General features: G+C 42.6%; 1 protein-coding gene across 1 annotated transcript in view; it reads right to left on the bottom strand.

The window, feature by feature from the left end:
• The window catches only part of Hnrnpf (heterogeneous nuclear ribonucleoprotein F), a 15085-nt gene that overhangs the window by 7504 nt on the left and 1054 nt on the right, over nucleotides 1–6527 (bottom strand). The gene's annotated exons all lie outside the window — the stretch shown is intronic.

Raw genomic sequence — 6527 nt, 5'->3', positions numbered from 1 at the left:
CGCAAGGGCGCAGCCAATAGGATTGTAGCCTGCAGGTGCGGCCAAGCACAGAACGGAGGGGGTGGGGGCGCTGCAACCACGGAGAGCTACCGCCTGGCAGGACTTGGGGCAAAGGTACGCGAGCGCTGTGAGTTCGTCGGCTGAGACACGACACCCACAGAAGAGTCGGCCCATCCACGGAGCGCCCCAAGCACACGTCCTAAGTGATTCGTACGGGTCACAAGACTCAAAAGATTCCCGCAGGATTCACAATGCACGAAACACGTCTGGCTCTTGCTGCGAACAGACCGGTAAGGATCTAAGACATTACGGGCTACACAATGACATTTGCCTAAAAAACGACAGCAGTGTAGTTCTGTATAAAATGCGGGAGCTCCTTTTTAGAGACATCCTGAAGTATCTGTGGGTGAAATGGGGGCTGGGACATGTTTAGAAATTATCCACAGTATATAGTAGGTGGAGCTACAGTAGAGGGAAAAACAACATGGCTGGGTGACAGGTATAGGGGAGTTTAATTTACTTTGTTTGAAAATAGTTAATAAAAATGCTACCAACTCCACTTCATCACTCATTTTTATCAGTGCAAGAGGATTTTCAGGCCTCAGTATTGAGCCATCTCTGGAGGAAAGTAAGAAACCACAAACACTCAGAAGTGAAACTACTCTGAAGGAAAAGTAGCACCAAAACTGATGTTTTCAGAGAGCCCCTCTATGAAAATGGTCTATACTGCCTAAAAATTAACTTTGCTTCTGGAAATTATTTTCCAATATACACTACTTGGAATTCTAGCCATTTGGCACGGTGCCCAACTGGCATTCCATGTTTCAAAGCCAAGGAGATGTCATTTGTTTCCAGTTGCAATGTATACTACTGGAGTTTTTGAAAGTTCACAAAACAGTTCAGGTGCAAGCACAAGGACTCAAGTTTGATCCCTGGAACCAAAATAAAAAAAGTTCAGGTGCTATACAGAGAATGAATAGTGGGAACTGATGCAGGGAGACAAACTAGGGAGGAATGAAACATGTCTAGGAAGATCTTGGTGGGACTGGAGAATGTGAAAGAGTATGACTGACTCAGGGAAATTTACCAAGAGAGGTATGGTGGCATAGGCCTGTAACCCAGACATTGTGGTGGGCTGAGGCAGAAGGATGGCAGTCAAGCCAGGCCTGGCCTACTACCTGAGACCAAAGATTAAAATAAAAAAGCACAAATGAATGTATGGTGACAATTGCTCTATTAGCACAGTTTGGGGTTCTGAGGAAGTGACATTTAGAAGCACACAGCAGGGTTGTATGTGTGGGTGGTAGGGTAGGAACTCAGCGATAGAAGTGCATTCAGGAAAAAAAGGAGAACTCTTCTCCCAAATAGCTTAGGTTTAAAAATACTACAAGTTAGCAGCCCATGTTGCTTTTTCTCAAATTCTTGTATTTGTTAAATGCAGCCCCCTTCGCCATATGTTTTAGTTGAATTATATTAATAGTTTTATTTTGCAGTCAGACATTTTAAATCTATGTATTCAGCTCTCACGAAATTCATGAAACAGACCTGGAGCTACAGCTTCTGCCTGTGGTCTAGGGAGGCAAAATTCTGGGGTGGTAAAATTCTGGGCTCAGGAAAAGCCCAGACCTATTTGTTAGGAATGTCTCAATTCTGCTGGAAATGGGAATTAATGACCTAAAAAAAAAAAAAACCCTCCTTCAAAGCAGTAATTCTTAGGGCGTTCAATTCAGTGGGTCTTAAACATTTCACAATATACTGGATTCACTTGATAATATGATGCAAGCCTGGACCAACCTCAACTAAAATATGCATCAACATACACAACTATTCTCAGGGGTTCATGGTATTAACTGTGAAAAACCTGACCCAATTTACACCTGCACCAAGTCCAAAACACAAGACCTATTCTAGGAGCTATTAAGGACCAAGAAGCTGCAAATAAATTATGATGCTATTAACATTTTGAATTCTGCTCTATTCCTTTTGGGGGGTGGGCAGATCTTGCTATGTAGCCCAGGCTGGCCTAGAACTCAGAGCAATTTTCCTGCCTAAGACGGATTACAGGTGTGTACCATCCCCACCTGGCTGTTACTACATTTTATCCACTGAAAAGGGTATGTCATGATCTAGATGCAACAGGACAGCAGTTTTCTGTCATCTTTTAGGTATGGGGCCCTTTACTTAGGTTGCTTACTGTAGCTAAGTCTGGGACAATAAGTTTCCTTATAAGAAAAAGAAAACTATTAGGGTCAGGGATTTAGCTTAGTGACACCATACCTGCTTTGAAAGCACAAGGTCCTGAGTTCCATCCCCAGTGCCAATAAAACAAAACAAAACAAAATAGGGCTGGAGATTTAGCTCAGTGATGCCAAGCCTGCCTCACAAGTGCAAGGTCCTGAGTTCAATCCCCCAGTACCGCCAAAACAAAAACAAAAACAAAAGAAAACAAACAAAAACCAATATTAAAAGGCAAACATGGGCAGGGGATTTAGCTCAGTGGTTCTGCCTTCTGCCTTGCAAGCAGAAGGTCACGAGTTCGATCCCTGGTACCAAAAAAAAAGGCAAACATGACAGTAAAATGTAATGTTAGGCAAATCACATCTACAGTGATTGTTTTACAGTTAACATAAGAGGCCAGGTGTGGTGATGCACCTGTTAACACCAGTACTCAGAGGATGAAGCAGGAAGATTAGAGTTTAAGACCAGTCAAGGCTACTGATCCAACAACAAAGATAAAAAAACAAAACTAAGGGACAAAACATTTTTTCCAGTACTGGAGAGTGAAGGCAGGACTTCCTCAATAAGCTACATCCCCAGCCTTTTTCAAATTTTGAAACAGTCTTGTTAAATTGCCCAGATTGGGCTTGAATTTGCAGTCCTCTTGCTTTTGCCTCTCAGGATGCTGGGATTATAGCTGTGCCTGAAAAGTACAACCTTTTACCCTACACTGAAGGAGCAATTGTAGCTCTTGGTTACTGACTCCATTTCGCAAATGACTCAATCAACGCCTTGCTAGGCTCGGTGACACTATATATTCCTACCTCTTGGGAGACTGAGGCAAGATCTCAACAACATAGCTAAGACGTTTGTGTCTAAAGATCCTGCTAAAGGAAGCAGAGTGGATAGTAAGAGGATCCCAGATCACCACCCACTCTGAGGCCCTCCCCAGGTTTTTTGCTGCTGGCCCCCAGAGAGTTCCTGCCCATAACCCTTCATTAGCAAAGGGTTCCTGGCCTGCAGGGTGGGTTGGCATAGTCAAGACCAGTGCAGCATGCCACTGGGCTAAAGTATATTGCCAGGGGAGAAAGAGCAAGGAGGCCCAGAACCTAGAGATGTCCATGCTCATGGGACTGCAGTGCCCACGAAGCCCAAGTAAATCACACTTCAGGTAGGGCAACAAGTGCTAAACCAAACCATCAATTTTTAAGGGGAAAACACACACACAAGCACTTTCATAAACTCCACTACAAAATAAAAATTTTCTGGTTCTAGAAAGAAAAAAAATTCATTGAATTGTGAATTTTTAAGTAATGAACAGACAGAACAATGGTCTGGCAAATCACATGAAAGTACAAAAAACAAAACAAAAAAAAAACCAAACTGTTGGAAAGAACAGAAATGTCAGCCAGAGATCCTCTTTGAAGTGTGTATAGCCCAACTTCAAGAAGCAGCAGCTGCCCAGCGCGGTGGTAGGCAACTCTAATCCTGGCACTCAGGAGGCTGAGGCAGGAAGATCACTGAGTTCAAAACCAGCCTGGGCTACATAGTTCCAGGTTAGTCTCAACTACACAGTGAGACCCTGTCTCCAAAAAAAAAAAAAAAAAAAAAAAAAAAAAAAAAAAAAAAAAAAAAAAAAAAAAAAAAAAAAAAAAAAAAAAGAGCAGCAACTGATTGCTGCTCCTTCCTTCCCCCAACCCCAGTACTGGGGACAGATCTCACACTTGCAAGGCAGGCAGTGAAACCACTGAATTAGATCCCTAGCCACAAGAGTTACCTTTTAGAATGAAGAAGTATTTTTGTAAAAACTCATTCAAATTAGAACACCCTGTAAGGTGATTATCATTTTACAGGAAACACAAAAAGCAGAGGCTGAAACATCACCACAGGAATGAATGTAATCACAAAACCCAGACTGTGGGGAAGGAGTTCATAGGCAAACACCCTGCTGTTTCTGACAAATATGTCACACAGAAGACAATACTTTAAGTTGGGGACTGCTAGGTCCACTCACACTGGAAATGTGGGAATGTGGGTGGTACAAATTGAGATGTGCTAAATGTAAAATTCATATTAGACTTTGAAAACTTCACATGGAAAAGGTTTACTTGTACTATGCACAAAACAATATCCTGGAGATACAAAGTTAAATTAGTATTAAAAGCAAACCACATTTTTTGTAACTGTTTGGAACTGTAAAATTACACACGACTTGCGTTATATTTCTATAGGCTAGCACTTGATCTGAATTAGAACATAATTGAAGAGATTACCTACAATACCTTCTCTCTACCAAGATGGGACCTTGTTGGGATCTTGATACCGGCTATACACAAAATTTTTTAAAAAATACCAGCTATACAAAAAACATTTAAGCAGACTGCAGCTCTGTGGTAGAGCTTGCTTAGCATGCACAAGGCCCTGGGATCCATCCCTCGCATTGGGGAAAAACAGACATTACCAAAAACCTTTCAACTATGTATTTTTTAAAATGTGAACTATGAATGTTGCATAGTGACATGCACCTGTAATTCTCTTCAAGAGGCTGAGGGAGGAGGCCAGCCTGGGCAGTTTAGTGAGCCCATCTCAAAAGCAAAGAGGTGGCTGCAGATTTAGCTCAGAGGTGCTGCTGCCTGCCTCTTAAATGCAAGGTCCTGGGTTCGAGTTCAATCCCTGATACCAAGGGGGGGCGCTCAGTGGTAGAGTTTGCCTAGTAAGCATGAAGCCTTGAGTTCAGGGATTTTAGCTTAGTGGTTCTGCAGGCCCCAAGTGCAAAGTCCTGAGTTCAATCCCTAGTACCAAAAAACAAACAAAAACACGGAATTAGGGGAGCTGCTCAAATGCCAAGAACACTTTCTCTTGGCATGTGGGGGGGCAGTTCCCAGCACAGCAACCCCTAACCCCCCCAAAAATTTTATAAAATAGTCTGGGATTTTCTGTAAAATAAGCTGGGATGGTCTTAGTTAAGCTCACTGCTCCCTCCGTTCATCCAAACCTTGGTAAGACACTAGCTCAGCACAGGGTGGAAACAGGGCTCCTGTCAGATCCATGTCCTGGTAGAACCTCAGAAAAGTGATTTTCTTCGGCCTCCATTTTCTCGTCTGTAGCATGGGTTAATAAGCTCTTTTAGACTAGTCCTAAGCACACAGGAACGGGAGACAAACCCGTGTGCCTGGACTTAGGAAGGATAACGGTGGTTAAATGCTCTGGGCCCTGATTGGTCTCTTGGCTCTCAAAACTTTCTTTGGCATTCTTCCTCTTAAATCACATTTTCACTTGAGTATTTTGGTTAAAGAGAAACTTCATAATGCACTCTTTAAATGAAAACCTAAGTCACCTGGCCAGCTTTAAAAAATAATAATGAAGCCGGGATTTGTTTGGCTCAGTGCCTCACAAGATCTTGTTCAATTCTCTGTGTGTGTGTGTGTGTGTGTGTGTGTGTGTATACACACACACGTGCATGGCGGGGAGGGTTACAGGACTAGAAATGCGACTGGGTGAAGCTTTTGCCTAGCACACAGGGGACCCTGGGTTGAATCCCTAGGACAGATGAAAAACAGTAATTTAGTAAAAAAAAAAAAAAAGACTATAAAACATAAAAAATAAATCTTACAAATTTTATACAAAAACAAACCTTTCAAACACAAAATATGGACTTGAAGTAGTCTCTTAATATTCATTACAAGTACACGTTTAACTATATACTTTAAAATGGAAAAAAAAAATCTCTAGAATTAGCTTTATTTTTTCCCCAGGTTCCAGGGAACGAACTTAGGAACTTGCACTTGCCAGGCAGGCTCATTGACACTGAGCTAAATCCCCGGCCCTAGAACTAGCACGTTCAAAGTACCCCTTTTTCAGGGAAGAAGGGGAGAAGAGAATGAGAAAGAAGATATGTCGTACAGGTACAAATTCCCAACGAAGAATGTCATTATTATGTATATCTAAAGTGTATCATTAAATGTTTTGTTAAAAAAAAACTCCTTTTGCCGGACAGACTCTAATATACGTACGAAATTTTGTCTACGGAACCGGAAATACTCTCGTTCTTATTAGAAAGTAAAACTAGATTTTAAGAACATGATGAAAGTAGTACAATGTTAGTACTGTGGCTATAGCTCTGTGAATAGTCGCTGGAGGCAGCCGGTTATGGGAGTGGCGAGGACCGGAGAACTGGGCTCCACACCTAAAGCAGTACGCACAGCGAAGGAAAGGACGGGCCCGTAGCTCCGCGCAGACGGCTAACTCCGCGGGCGCTTGAACGCGCGGCGCCACGAGGAGAAAGAAAGGGCCGCTGGCGGCGAGCTCCG

This window comes from Fukomys damarensis, unplaced genomic scaffold (assembly GCF_012274545.1).
Source record: "Fukomys damarensis isolate Sample0158 unplaced genomic scaffold, DMR_v1.0_HiC HiC_scaffold_1, whole genome shotgun sequence".
NCBI lineage: Eukaryota > Metazoa > Chordata > Mammalia > Rodentia > Bathyergidae > Fukomys > Fukomys damarensis.
This window is presented reverse-complemented; position numbering and strand designations above follow the sequence as displayed.